At 46.1% G+C, this 15,311-nt stretch overlaps 1 protein-coding gene across 1 annotated transcript in view; it reads left to right on the top strand.

Annotated features, from left to right (window-relative positions):
- The window catches only part of IL19 (interleukin 19), a 96,470-nt gene that overhangs the window by 37,925 nt on the left and 43,234 nt on the right, over window positions 1-15,311 (top strand). The window lies entirely within an intron of this gene.

Below are 15,311 nucleotides of genomic sequence, written 5' to 3'. Positions count from 1 at the left end.
TTTTAGCTGTAAGCTCCTGTGGCCGAGACTTAAATTTGAAAGATGGGGAGGAAGTAGAAATAGCAAAGAAAATGAGTCAAGAATCTATGCAGACTAGACAGCAGGTACCTTTCTTTCCTTTTGCCTGTTCCTTCTGCTTTTCCCCAAAGACGATTTAATCATCTTATTTTGGTTACACATATGAGTGGTTGTGTGCGTGTGTGTGTGTGTGTGTGTGTGTATGTATATGTGTGTGTGTGTATGTGTGCTATGGGGCTGAAGGGACAAGGATTCTTTTATACCACTATTCAGATATCTGGCAGGTCTCTGCTTTAACCCCTCTTCTACAGGGGCTCCTACTATAACCCCAGTGAAGACAGTATCTGGAAAGGTCACTGACCTGGAGTGGGAGAGCATGAGACCTGGGCTCTGTCTCTTTAAACCCAGGGCAGGTCTCTTGCTTGTTTTTCATCTGTCCCAAGGGGGCTACAGTACCTGCTTTGTATGGGGCGGGGCTTGGGAGTTAATAAGTGGGTCCAAATGCAGGATATTCCAGCCTTTCCCTCATTTTGTTGTGCTCCTGCAATATATATATATATATATATATATATATATATATATACACATTATATATATATACACACTATATATATACACACTGTATATATATACACACACTATATATATAATATATACATGCACACATACACACATACATACATACATACACACACTGTGGGTCAGGATCAGAGGGCTGTGGCCTCCTTCCAACCCTTTGGGAAGTATTAGTGTAGAACCCTAAGATTCATGAACCCTAAAGAGCCTTTTTGAAATAGGAAGACAGCTAACTTGGGAATTGTTCCTGCCAGGTCTATCTGTGCTTAGGGGGCTGTGTTTTGTCACCAGGAAGCAGAGAGAAGGGCTAGGAGCTGGCTTTGGCCCCCCTTCCACCCTTCTCCTGCCCTGATGTCTCCTGAGTTATCTGGGTTGCTCTAGCCTCTGAGCTGGGTTTGCCAGAAGTGGCCTCAGCACAGCAGACCAGTCAGGACCCGAGTGTTGAGCTAGGCCAGGAGGTCCTTCTTCCCAGGAGGCGTGGCCCTTCTTGCCTTTGTTTGCTGTTATAGTCTGTGGCTCCTCCTCTCCTGAGTCGACAGCCCCACATAACCATTACCCACGTAATGCTACATCTCTCCCCCAATTACTTGTGAGTGTCCTGAAGCAGGTGGTTATTTTATTATTTTTTCATGTACTGGTGCTGAGCACAGGATCTGACCCATGGGAGGTATCAGGTATGCAGTGTCCTCTTTTCTGTGTGGGGTGGCATAGCAGCGTCCCTGCCAGCCTGGCCGGGGCATGAAGGCAACAAGGTGGAGGAGACTGGCCTTGGCACAGAGGGCTGGGGAGGGCGACTCAGGAGCAGGCGGCATCTTCTTATCACTTGAAATATTTATGTAGATACACATGCATACAAACGCACAGAAGACAGCCAGGAGAAGGGAGATGGAAAAACCATTTCTATCTCTCTTTAATCGGCACTTTCTTATGTAGGTCAGCCTCTGACTTTGTATATACTTCAGAATGTATGACCAATTATCTCAAGCCATTGGTTGAACAGTTGATTATTTCTCATTAATTTGAAATCTTGAAATCTTTGTCCTTTCTCATCTCAAAATTTTCAAATCTAAATGGTCAGAGATAACCAAGGTGAGTTTCTTGATGCAGTTCTTTAATTAACAAATGGATGTTTTCCTCACCAGTATATCTCACAGGATTAACGTCAAGCTAATATAAGAGAATAGGGATGTATATTTTGGAATGAACACTCTGCTTTTACAAAACAACAAAGTCAACAAAGATGACTAATAATTCTTAAGGCTGTGAAGATACCTGCTCACCTGAAGTGTAGTTAGGATCTACTGGGAAAGGCCCAAGCTCATAGCTCATGTCTGAGACATAGATGCCAACAATCGACATGTTAGGAGATTGGGTGTCAGTTCGATGGCAGAGGACACTGCAGGGAAGGAGGCCAGAGAGCTGATACCTGTGGGTGAGGGGGGTGTCAGTCTGAGCACCCTTTGGTCCTGTGGATTTCCAAGGGACAAAATGCCATCGTCAGACTGAGCTCCTCGAGGGCCAGTAGCTTGAGTCCAATTTTCCCGGAAGTGCAGATGCAGAGCAGGTGTTTAATAAATGCGTATCCAATTAACTTTTAATAAGCTGCCAGAAAAAAAAAATCTCTGTCCAGAGAGCTAAGGAAGGGAAACCAGAAGGGAAAGGGAAATACCTGTCTTCTACCCCTGCTCCAGAATATTCACTAATTTCTGTATTAAGATGCAAAAGAAAGAAAAGGTGTCTAAGTATGACTAAAGATATAGATATGTCTCACCCAACAACAGGATTAGAGGTAGGGCAATCTAAGGCTAGAACAGTGCTGATGTACCTTCCAGAACCTACTTTTTCTGCCTTTTTGCTCTCCTATTCATTACTCCAAGATGTCAGGGGGAAGAGAGGTGGGTGAAGCCCAAGGTGCAAAGGCATGCCAGGCAAGTTATTTTGAAAAACTCCATTCAGTAAGTTTCACCACTTTAGGTGCAGCTACAAAGGAGTTAAGGCAAACTAAAAACTAATGGTGTGCGCATGCGCATGTGTGTGTGCGTGCGTGTGTGTGTGTGTGTGTGTAGATTTTGGAGGGTCTTATCTATCAGTCTTATAAGGAATCTCAGCTGGTCTCATGCTCGGCAAAATGGAAGACTTCTTGGCACAGTTGCTTTGTGCCTATGTCAGCCCCAAGGGCGGAGAACAGGCGCCCTGGGCGCTACAGGAGAGCTGGGAAGGGGTTGGTGGGCTCAAGAATCAGCTGGCAACGTTGTCACCCAGTGGGGAGTCGGCTGTGGATGCTGCAGGCAGAGAAGGCCAGGTGGATGGTTTCCTGCCAGGGAAGGGAGGTGAGTGTCCTCATGAGGACTCCCCTTGGATCTTGGCTTCCGTTGCCATTAGTAGTTAGAGTTTAAGGCTGTTAATAGGACTTTCATTTCTTCTTGCCTAGGACATCTAGTATCTACAATAGTTTCCCCAATTTGAAATTTCTAGTATCACCTTGAATAACCTTCCTCAACTCCCTGGGCAGAGGCTTCCTTAGTGATTCTGGTGCAAAAGGCAGGGTCAACAGCCCAGTGTATGGTATCACATCCCCAAGGATGGCTCATGGGGGCCCATGAGGATCCTGCAAACCACAGCGGAAGGGTGGCTCTGTGGACAACCAATGTGGAATTCCCCTTTGTGCAACTGGGGCGCCAAATCAAGCAGTTTGGATTTTCCTCAGGGGATGGACACTGTGATCTGTGACTTCTCATATGAGAAATTTGACTTATAGGGGCCAGGACAGCAGGTGCCGGGGCCCTTGCCACCCAGAGCTATGCCTGTTTTCAGCCTGTGCATGTCTAACTGGGTTGAGTGGGCTCCAGATCCTGGGGCACAAATGGACTTTTGCAGGTCCAGAGCCACCCTCTCATGGGATTTTGTTTCCTCAACTCTCTGGGTGGCTGACACCTCAAAAACAACATACCTGAGCAGGCCTGGCCTCGTGCCTTGCATGACTTGTGTGGTCGCACCGGGTCCATGCTGCAAAGGTCTGCCCTCGCTCTGCTGTTGCTGTCTTGAAGTTCTTAACGCTTTTGAATAAGGGGCCCCGCATTTTCGTTTTCCCTTGCACCCCAAATTTATGTAGTCAATTCTGTATATGAAACAAAATTTACTTCTTTCTCTGATCTCACCTTCATCCAGTGTTCCCTAACTCAGCAAATGGCACCATCATCTAACCATACAGGCTAGAAACCTAGAAATAATTTGTTGGTTCCTTCCTCTCTTTTGGCAACCTATCTCCAATCTATTACCAAGTCTGCTAGATTTTTCTGCACAAGCATTTTTCTGATATGCTTATTTATATTTTTTATCTGTCAGTAGCACAGCAACAATTGTCTGATTCAAGTTACCATCTTTTCTGTCCTGGGTCCCAAAATAAACATCTAATTGGTATGCCATTCTCTAAATTATTTTCTACTTTGTAGCCAGAATTGTTATTTCCAAGCACAGATCTGATTATAACTTTCCCCTTCTGAAACCTTTTGAATGGCTTCCTACTTTCTCTTTCTTGGCAAAATAAGGACTCACATTCTTAATCCAACTACAGCTCCTCTTAACATCTGACCCTTATGCATTTTGCATTCCAACTTTACTGACCTTATAAGCCCCCCATCCCCCCATTTATCCCAGCTTCTCGCTCCTGGTACAGGCCTTTGCACATGCGGTTCCCCCTTCCTAGTTGATTTTCCCCTTATCTTCCTTCATCCTTCAGTCCTCAGCTCAGTTGTTAACTTTCTCAAATGAATTTTTCCTTTTTCTTCACCATAATCCAGAGCTTCTGGGTCTACCTTCACAGCACATCTTGCTTCTTGTTTTTATAGAGCTAATGTTAGTTTGTAATCATGCATGTAGCTAATGTGGTCATTTCTTTGATCTCCATCTCTCTCACTAGACTTTAACTTCTATAAGGACAGGACTCAAGTCGATTTTTGATAACCATTTGCCCAGTATTTAGCACAATTCTGGGCACAACCAAGGATCTCATGTTGGTGAGACTGACTGAGTGACTGACTGTGCTTCCTAAACTTTTTGTGGCTACAACTGCCTATATGTGTGCCTTCCAGCTTATGTAAAGTAAAGATTTAATTCACTTGAGGAAATAGCTGTCCTCATAAGGTATGTGCCTGTTTAATTTAGCTTTTTCATTTTTAAAAACTAATCTAATTACTAAACAACACTCTTATAGACATATGTTAATCAAATCCCCCATGGTGGAACACTACAAGTGTCCTAGGTCATAGAATGTCAGAAGTGGAAGGCCTTGGGACATTATTTAGTCCATAACTCTCATTTTACAGACAGGCAAGGCCCAAAGAAGGAAGTGACCATCTCAGGCACTAGAGATAGTTAATGGCAAAGAAGGAATCTGAAACTAATTCCCTTTGCTTTATTCTTAAATCAGTACTTAACTCCTTGATTTAGCTGAGTGTTAACTCAGAATTCTCATCGTCTGCACCAAGATTGAAAGAGGGTTGTTTAAGATGTGAGTGGTATATACATTGGGTTGCGGCAGTGAAAAGTTGAAAGTCTGAGAAAGTAAATATTCACACATAAAACAGTTACAACTCCAACATGCACCCGTTGGGTACTTAAGTCTGTGCTGGGAACTGAGGATAAGGGTGAGGGTTGCATAGATATTTTTTGTGTTAGGGAAATAGTTCCAATCTTAGAATATTTGCTGACACGAAAGTGTTTCAATTTATTGTAGCTTGTTTCTGAGACAGGACTGCAATCGTGTCGAAAAAGCACAGTTTGACACCCTTATCTACCGCTGTATCCCTAAAGCATCATCTCCTTCAAGACACTTTTTCAAGACAAGAGAGAATTGAGCAGTTACCTCCCTTCATTTTGCCGATTCTAATCTTTGTCTCTAAATCCTCAAGCACATCCTGCGTCCTGATCTGTGCTTCGGACCCGTCTGCACGACATGTGCAGGGCCAGGTGCGCCCGCCCTCCTGGCTTCCTGCCACTTTCATCCGCTGTGACTGCCGTTTGTATGTCAGCCCAGGACACAGGGCTGGGAGTCTCAGGGGCAAGGAGTGGGTGTGGGTATCCAGTGTGGTCTCAGATCCCCAAAGTCAGTTGTGCTCAAACCACTTGCATTCAGATCGCCTCTAATTCTTAAAAATCGTTGAGGCGTCCGAAGAGCTTTTAGGTATGTGGGGTTAACACTCATTGAGTCAGAAACTAAAGCTGAGAAGTTAAAAAAAAAAGATGACATTTCAAAGTAACTATAATAAGCCCATTACATGTTAATATAAATACATTTTTTAAATGAGAAATAACTATTTTCCAAGTCAGAACACATTTTTAGTGAGTAGAATGGAAATTTGTTCCAAATCTCTTTACATATCTGATTTAACAGGAAAAGATGTGTGTTTTTACATCCGCTCATACACTCAACTTGCTGCAATGTGTTGCTTGGACTGCAGCACAAGAGACGCGCCCACACTCACATGGCTGTGTTGTTGGGGAGGAAGGACCCTTGGAGGTCCATGGGCCATTTTTGAGAACTGCTGGCTTAAGTTTTTAACAAAAATCTCTGTGTGAAGCTCTGTAAGAGGAGGGCGATCCTAGGGTGACCTCAGAGGACCGACTGGGGTATACCCACAGGGCACCTGGCTGGCTGGGGGAGGGAGGAGCCTCTGCACTGCTGCTGTCTTCTTTATTCAGTTTCCAGGTGGCCAGTGGGCCCCCTGGCTCCACCGCCGGTGTCACGTGCCTCACGCGGTGCTTGTGGTTTCAGCCCAGAGCCCCTGAGGTTTGGAGCTGATGTGCGGTGTCCACCCTGCTACTGTGAGCTCCCTTCTCTGGTGGCCCTGGCCTAGGACCCATTGTTGGCCAGCGTGGCCAGGGCTGGGGCAGCGGGAGGGCTCGGCTGCAGGCCTAGGTGGGCCCTGCTTTCCACTTCACTATGATTCTTCTCTATCTTTCTTGCTTTCTTGTTCTCGCTCTCTCCTTTGATTCTAAGGGGACAGTTAAGAAACCCTGGTTTCTTTTTGATTAATTTTGTACTTTCTCAGTTTTCAGAAGAGCTTTGAAAAAAAAAAAAATCAGCCATTTTTCCAGTCCATCTGGCCAGAATTTAGCCAGTCAAATCAACACAATTGGCCTTCAAGCCTCTTCTCATCCCTTGCAAAGTTGAGTGGTGTGTATGGTCAGTGGACTCTCACTAATCTGGCAAATTTAGAATCCACTTTGATAAGGTGGGCACTTTAGACACTAGGTCAGGCCTAGCGTGTCTGACCAAATTCAAGGCTGTGACGCCTGTTTACCCAGTGGAAGTACATGCTCTTCTCCTGAGCGGAGTCTTAAATATAGAGTTCAAAACTACATACCCCTCTAAGGTTTTGATGCTTTTGATGATTTTATCAGGGTTTTAAAACACTTATTATTCTTTCAAAAATTGAAGAGAATGCTTGTGCCGTGGCTTTTGGGTGATCTGCACTGTTCCTGACAGTAAGGTCAGGAGAAGGGGCTTGGGTATAGATTGTATCAATCAGTGGATTGACTGGTGTTGTAGGAGAATGGCGAGGGGTTAGACACGGAGCTTCTTTAACAGGGCACACATGGACTCCTGACAGCAAAGGCTGAACTCTGACAGAGAGCACCTGTCCTCCCTACTCTGCCACCCCTCACTGCATGACCACCCCCGCCTTCAACCTCTGGGTCTGTGTTTGGTTCCTGGAAACCACGTGATGTGCCCGGCCTCAGTCTGGCCTTTGCAGTCAGGTGTGGTGGTTAAGTGTGTGAGCCCTGGAGTCACACTGAAATTTGCAATCCCGCTCTATGCCTGCCCATTGGTGTGACCTTGTACTAAGTTTTCCTGTGCTGCAGTATCACAGCGGGAGGTGATGACTGGTAACTTCACCTCTTGTAAGGACTGAATTAAATAGTTGATGTACACAGTGCTTAGGTGAGTGCCTGGCACATCTGCTGTGGTTGTGGATCTTTCTTGGGGCAACACTCAGTTGTTGGAGCTGGACTTGAAGCCTAGAAGAGGACACTTCACATTACAGGGAGGATAGGGCAGGGGGACAGAGAAATCAACCCCGTAGTAGAAGGAACTCTGACTCGGGTTTCCAGGAGAAAGAGGAGAAAAACTTTCAGTCCACTGAGATCCTGACATGCTCCTTTTCAACGCTCAGCTTTGCTTTCTGCAGCTATAGGTGGGGGGGGGGGGGCTCCCCAGCTTTGTTGTCTTCCTAAGCAATTTTCCAAATCTTATCGTGTGGTGAGACTCTCACGCCCCTCTGCACCCTGCCCCGCCTCCCCAGGCGTCAGCTGGCACGTGTGGCTGATGCACACTTTCCCTCCTGCCAACCCATTAGGTCAGCTCCACGCCAGGCCTTCAGCTGCCTCTAGCTCAGCGCTTCTGCCCAGACCTGGAAGTGCCATTCCGTAAGAGAAACAAAACCTTTTCCTCAGGCAAATTTTGCGTGTGTTCACCTGTATTTCCTTCTCGCAATCCTGGCCCCCAGCATTCTTGAGGTTGCAGTTTCGTTGTGAGTCAGGCCTGCTGAGAGCAGTGGAAATCAAAGAGGCCTCTGCTTGGGAGGAAGACGTGATGCTGCCTTTTCCTCAAGAGCGTGGCGGGGGGGCGGCGGGGGTGTGAGAGGGAGGTGATCACCTTCCGGAAGTGGATTTCTCACGTTGATTGTCTCTCCAGAATTACTGGAAAGCCCTAGAGATCACTTCATAGCTCTTTCAGAAGGGCCTTCACGTTCTTAAGATATTCTCCACACCATGAGATGAAGTGTGTTGTTCTGCTGTGAGGCAGGCGAGGGCTGAGAAGGATTTGTTCTCGGCGTGGTTGGCCCATGACATGGGTCTCAGATAAGGTTTCATGGTGGAGGTGACAATGGCATGCTGAATGTTTTAGGCAATGCACAGGTGAGGCCAGAGTGCTGTTTAGTCCAGGTTTTGTCAGGTTGTGTAGACTTTGAAGCCTGAGTCCCTCAGCTGTATCTCATTGGAAAAGAGAGAAGGCAGAGGAGCGCCCTGTCTGGAAGAGGGGATCTGGGTGTCGTGGAGACAGGCACCATGGAGGGCTCCCATTTCATGCAGATGCCAAAGTGGCAGATTCATGGAGGCAACCTAGAACCCCACAGAGCAAGTAGAGCAGAAACGTTCAGCTCATGCAAAAGGTTGCACAGGCCACCCCCAGTCTAGAAATGCCTGTTTTCTATGGACTGGAATAGCACCTATTGGTTCATATCCTTCTGAGGTAAGGAGCCCCTTACCTTAGGATTCTGCTTCTGAGAAATCATTTATGATATAACTGGCAACTTCAGAGAGCTGCTGGGGTCAGATTTAGAGGTGGAAAATATTCAATAAAATAGAAATGGGAACCCCGTTAGCCACGCTGACCCAACAGATGGAGATCCTGCACAGCTGGGTGGCGAGCTGGGACCAGTGGGAAGGAGAATAGTTGTTTCTGGGAGAGCTTGGTCAAGCAGGGCAGAGGACAGTGGCCACGGTAGCTTCTGTAGTTGTAGTGCAGCTATAGCAGAGGTTTCAAGTGGGGGTAACTTAGAGGGGACTGCAGGGACCGCCTGGGTCTCAGGGAGAAGGAGTCGCACGAGATAGGGAATTACCCATGACAACATTGTCTATTTCAAATGTCTTAGGCTTGCCCAGTAGGAGAAACTCTTTTGTCAGTTTCATAGATCTCAGCACTCACAAACCTGTGCTGAGATTTGTACTATTTATAGTCTAACCCAGTTGTCCTATAGATTAGGAACAAATCATGCTCTTAAAATCATGCTCTGTGAAGTCAGAGCAAATCATAAAATGAATTTCTATGACCCAGATTCTGAAAAGGGGACTTCAAAACTGCTGTGCAGAAGCTGAAAATTCGGTGTGCTCAAATGTACAAACATGACCTGGTCAAAGGGGCTGTAAGATTTGACACTATAGGGAGGGATGGAGATGGGGGATTGAGTCTGGGATGTGGAAAGGGAGGGACCATGGGACATTCTTAGTGGGGTGTCATGGGCAAAAGGAACTCGTTATAGCTCTGCCACTGGAATGCCGAACCCCAAATACACCTCCACCAAGGAAACCCTATAACATCTATAAGATGGAAGAAATAATAGTACCTATCTCCTGGTTATGAGAAGAAAATGGGATAAATGCTTGTTCCAGTGCCTGACACATAATGAATACTCAATGAATATTACTTGGCAATTGCTGATTATAATGTCACTAATATCTAACTACAATACAACTACAACCACCAAGGCCACTATACCAGAGCAGCTGTGACTGCTGATGCTACCACAATTTCACTTTCTTTTCTGGGCCTTCTGAAATGACTTTGGACATGCAAAGAGAGGTACAAATAGAAAAGTTGATATGCCCACTGGGTTCTTCCTGCATTGGTGAAGATTTCTGAGGATTCCAGGGTAGAGGCAGATGCGTTGGGGAACAGGACAGAGGAGCATCTGGGCACTCTGCCCATCACGGGGGCTTCGGCTTCATTTCATATAAAGTCAGAGGGACTCAGGGCAATGTGGAGGTGGGGAGCTGGCCACTGTGCCCTGAGCTTATTTCTCTACAGGCTGTAGTGATGTGGAGGTTGGAGTTGACCCTGTTGGAGCCTTTGAATGGAGACCCAGGGCTGCAGAAATGATGTGAGAAAGCTGATTTCTTCACATTGACACCACCCTTGGTCCCCTGTACTTTCTGCCCAGGTCAAGTTAAAGGGTGAATAGAGGTCTGGCTGTAGCTGGCAGTTATGCCACCACCACTCTAAGGACAAGCGTTTTTGTGGATTGTTCCCTTGAACCCCAGCTGCCAGAGAACAAAATGCATTCTTTTAGATTCTCCAGACTAGAGGTTCATGCACCAATTTTATCACCAAATTCCCACTGGCATGCCCATTGCTTATTGCCTTCTGCACAAAATCCAGCTATTTGATCTTCGCTTTTGTGCTCCCAAAGACCTTGTAGCTTTCCTTCCTGAAGGTTATCTGCAACAGGTCTCTGCCTGTTGTCAGAGGTGCTCTGATCTGTCCCATCTGGTACCTTTGCCTCTTGTAAGGACTGAATTAAATAGTTGATGTACACAGTGCTGCCACTACTCCTGGCTCTCCTGGCCTGTGTTGCCTGCACCCACTCCCTCCCTTTCCAGCCAACAGAACTGGAACTACCTCGTCCACTAGCCCTTCTTCACAATATGATCCCTCTGAGTTGCCATTAAAGTCCTCTAGCACTTACGGCTATGCTGAGTGGTGGCATATGCTACCTGGTGTTATACATCATGGACATCTTTGCATGTATATGGCTTTGTGTGTGTGCGCATGTGTATGTGTGTACCTTATTTTGGTACACACATAAAAAAGGTCTGAGTCAGACAGCGTGGGAGGGGAGGGAGGGGGTCAGAACAGCGGAGGGACAAGCATAAGAGACGTGTGATGGTTCAGACCCATGTTTCCCATATAACAGAGATAGAGAGGGAACACGATGTGTCTCGGTGTGAATATTTGCTTATTTTGGCTGGCACGTGGGTTTAAGATTCTCAAGAGATAAAGGTTTAGGCCCGGCAAAAGGAGTCTTCTTTTGGAAAGGTCTTTTAGCCTAAGTGAGCGTTGATTTCTGTCTCTTTGAAATGCAGAGACTCCTCTGCCCTTTTTCCTCTTTTGCAGAGGATCAAAGAGGCTTTCAATAAGTTGACATATTTTAAGGCCACAAAATAGCTAAAGGCATGCCATGCCACAAACCACAAGCCACACAGGCTTTTCCTGGGCTTTAGCCTTCCCGCTGCACTGTCTGCCAGGCCTCACTTTCCTCTTGCCGACCACATTACAGCCATGGAGTCTGCGCTATTCAGAAAGTCTCCTGCACAGTCCCTCTGTACAGAGGGTTCCAGGGACCCTGTGGATCTTTCTTCCTTGTGACATTGGCAGCACTGGTCTGCCGATCTCTTATTCATTTTCTCAATCCGTTGATAGTACGCTAAAGCAATCTGGGGTGTGTGTGTGTGTGTGTGTGTGTGACTTTTTGCAACTCTTTATGACGAATTGAGGCCTGTTATCTGTTACCATATAGTGTGTACCTACTATGTGCCATAGACTTGACACAGCCTGACCCAAGCCCAAGAGTCCATTGACCCCTGGGGATTCCTACAACCGCCTACTGTCTGGCTTTCCTGGTTTTCCTTCATCAACTTTGGTTTCTTACTGTGTGCCCTTTGTTTCACTTTAAGTTTTAAAACAATCTCGAGTTTATCCAATCATTAATCCTATCTTTACAGTAGAGTAAATCAGGATCCAGTAACTCACCCTGGGTCACACAGCTAGTAAGTGGTTGAGGCAGAAATGTGAACCCAGATTTGACCCTAGAACTTACGCCTTAAAAAAAAAGACTACCACGCAGCTTTTTTTTTTTTTTTTAAAGATTTATTTATTTATGTACACAAACACTGGGTACAGTCAGAAGCGTGGGAGGGTGAGAGAAATCACCAGAGCCAGAGCGGGGAGCAGAGCAGGCAGAAGGACCGAAGTACACTGCTGAGGGGAGCAGCGGGCGGCAGGAGAGGTTTGCGCGCCATGTGGGACCCTCCTCCGGTGGCCGGGGAGCAGCTGGGGATCGAACGGACGCCGCAGAGGCCGCGGGCAGCCTCGCAACCCAGCGCTCAACCGCTGTGCCACCGGGGAGGCCCGGGACTCTTTTTTTAAAATAAATTTTCTAACATTTTTTTTCATTTTTGTACAGTAACTGTTTTCTTCCCTCAGGTGTAGACCCCATAGTTCTCCCACCACCACAGCACTCGTGAACCATCACACGTCCCTTATGCATGCCCCTCCCCAATTCTGACCCCCTCTCTCCCTTCCCATGCTGTCTGCCTCAAGCCTTTGGTCAGTTTGCTAGTTTTGTCTTTTTCTTGACCTTTTGTTCAGTTTCTCTATATGCCACCTATAAGTGACATCATCCAATATTTATATATATTTTTTCTGAGTCTGGGGGTCTTATTGAAGTTTTACAGATGAAGATAGTGAGAAGTGGTAAGGTCTGCTGACTTGCTCTAAGTCACTAGCCAAGATGTGTAGAGTTAAAACTTGGCTTCAAGTGCTTAGAGTGATTACAACTGATTTTGGAAGATTTTTGTTTGTTTGTTTTTGTTTTTTTTTAGTTTTTTCTTCCTCTCCATATCAACCTTCTTTTTCCACAGATGAGGAAACTGAAGCAGGATCTTTAGAGAGCATGCCTGTGTGCCAGAGTAGAAATTAGGACTTTGGTCTCCTGCTATTATTTTGTTTCTTTACCCACTTCACTATGCTGAGATGAATGGTGTGTTTTCAATAATTTTTAAATGGTTAAGAAATGTCATCACACCTCAAGCAAATATAACATTATATGTCAATGATATGTCAAAAAAATTCACAGCATGTGATCCTTTCCCTCCTGTAACCCAGAGGGAAACCTGAACTCCATGATCTGCTGACACTGCTGATATTTCATCTCTTTCTCTTGTTGGAGCTCGCCGCAGGGCGTACCATGGCAGCCCCTCCGCCGCTGGTGAGGAAAGGAAAATACCTGCTACCTCTCAAACAGAAAAAGAGGGAAAAAATACCTGACCTTGGCAACCATAGCAGATAAACAACATTAAGTTTCAATACAGTTCAGAGGCAGGATTTCCCCAGAACTGGTGGCCCGTAGCAAGGCTGCATTTTCCGCTCTGGCCCAGCGCTGTGATTTGGCTGTTGCACACTTGCTTTCTTTCCTTTCCATGGAGGTAAAAACTCTGACGCAGGTTTAGGGTTCTTGCAGGTGTCTGGGGTTTACAAGCCCATGGCTGGCCCCTGACACCTCATCCCTTTGTCCTACCTCCCCGCTCCCTCCCCCCCATGTGACCAGAGCAGCTAGGGCAGAAGCAGTAGGAGGTGCTGGGAAGGACTTAGGGTTTTCACCATCCCAGAATCCCCTTAGCACGTGGCTAGAGCCCAAAAACAGAGAAGGAAAGACAGACGCAAGATCCTGGATTTCTTTGGGGTTTTTCTTAATACGCATTCCGGAAAATTTGGAGTGACTTGGTAGATGACATTTGATTATCTTTCCTCATTCCTTCTTGCTAAGCTCTTTTCTCTTCTGTGGTGCTTGAATGTGTAAGACATTTGTGGACAGGGGGCTTTCCCCGGGTGGTCAGATTTACCATCTCCTCGGCTGGTCACCATAAGAAGGATGGACAGTGACTGTCACATCTACCAGTAATCAGATTCCGAGTGAAGAACAGACTGAGCTCTTGTACTTCCTCCTTGGGAAGAGGGAGGTTGCTTCAAGGAATGGCTGTAGGACTGGAGAGAGAATTAATCATGCAATGATGAAAAAAATCTGTTCATTATTAGGGCAAAGATGGGCAGACTCCCAGTCGCTCTGCTTCTGATGGCCCCAGGCTTTGACTTTGATTCTCTGCATCCTGTGCCAAGTCCAGCTTTTCCTGTGCACAGTGTCCAGGCCTCTTGTGCCTCTCATCAGTCCTCTGCCCTCCAAAGCCTCAGGTGGTTTCTTTCAACAAGAGCTTTACCCTTCCACGTATTCTCTTCTCCTTCCTCTTAAGAAAAACTGCATCTTTCTTACAAACACTAAAAAAATAGGTTATAACTGCAATTTCTCATTCTCCCAGGAAACTAGAGTTTTCACTAGCAATATTGCAGATAGGATGTCTGAGTAAACAGGAACATTCCTGACTGTGTGTGTGTGTGCATGTGTGGGTGCATTTGAGGGCAGGGTTGGGCCCCTGAGTCTTCCAAGAATGGTTGGATTTATCATTTCATTTGCCCTTCCAGTATGAAATATGTGTAGTACCAGCCATGGGCAGATGTCCAGTTCTCTGGAATTGCCCCATCCTTGTAATAATTGTGCTTTCTAAGGGCTGAATTTGAGATTCCTTTTCTTTGTCTTAAGCTTCTGAAGAAGCCTGCAGGAAGAACAGAAAAATTCCACCCTGGAAATAGTATACAAACAAAACAAAGCCCCACCCATTTCCCGGTAAACATGACTGGATTGTCCCCAGCCACGCAGCAGCTCTGAATTCCTTGGGCCATCTTCTTCCATAGCTCCAGCCTGGGTATGCCCCAGGCCCCCTTCCTGGCATGCTAAAGGCTGTATTTAGTTAGTGAATATACTCTCAGACAGGGCTGCTGGGAAAAATTGGATGATTTGAAAACAAAGTGTGTGTGGGGGGGTCCCCTGTGGGGTTCAGAACATTTGTGTTCCCTCCCTTTCTAAGGACAAGTCTGATTTAAATATCATGTATTCTTTTGAATAAATGACATAAGCAAAGTAAGAGCTAACCCTTGGAATGCATTGGGTGTGCATCTATTAACTGAGTGGTGTTACATACTAACTTTTTTGATCTTCCCAACTGTCCTAATGTAGAGCTGTGTAATTGATGTTGGAGCCTCCATCAGCCCATCTGACATTTGGGGAAACTGAATATCCGAGAAGCAGTGTGCTCAATCCACGCTCTCACAGCTATTAAGTGTCAGAAACAGAGTTTGAACCTGCAAACTGCAGCTGCAGAAACTGAACCCCATTGTTCCCAGTACATAGTTATGGAGCAGCCAGCAAACATATTGGGAAAACCATGGATTTTGAAATCAAAGACACTTTGATCCAAATTCTAGCCCTGCTGGCTTTTGCCGGGGAGCCTTAGGCAAACTGTGTTTTCTTTCCAATCAAAGAGTC

This window comes from Talpa occidentalis, unplaced genomic scaffold, assembly GCF_014898055.3.
Source record: "Talpa occidentalis isolate TD23 unplaced genomic scaffold, MPIMG_talOcc4v2.1 talOcc4.8, whole genome shotgun sequence".
NCBI classification, from domain to species: Eukaryota; Metazoa; Chordata; class Mammalia; order Eulipotyphla; family Talpidae; genus Talpa; species Talpa occidentalis.
Note: the sequence above shows the minus strand (reverse complement) of the source record. Positions and strands in the feature narration are given on the sequence as shown.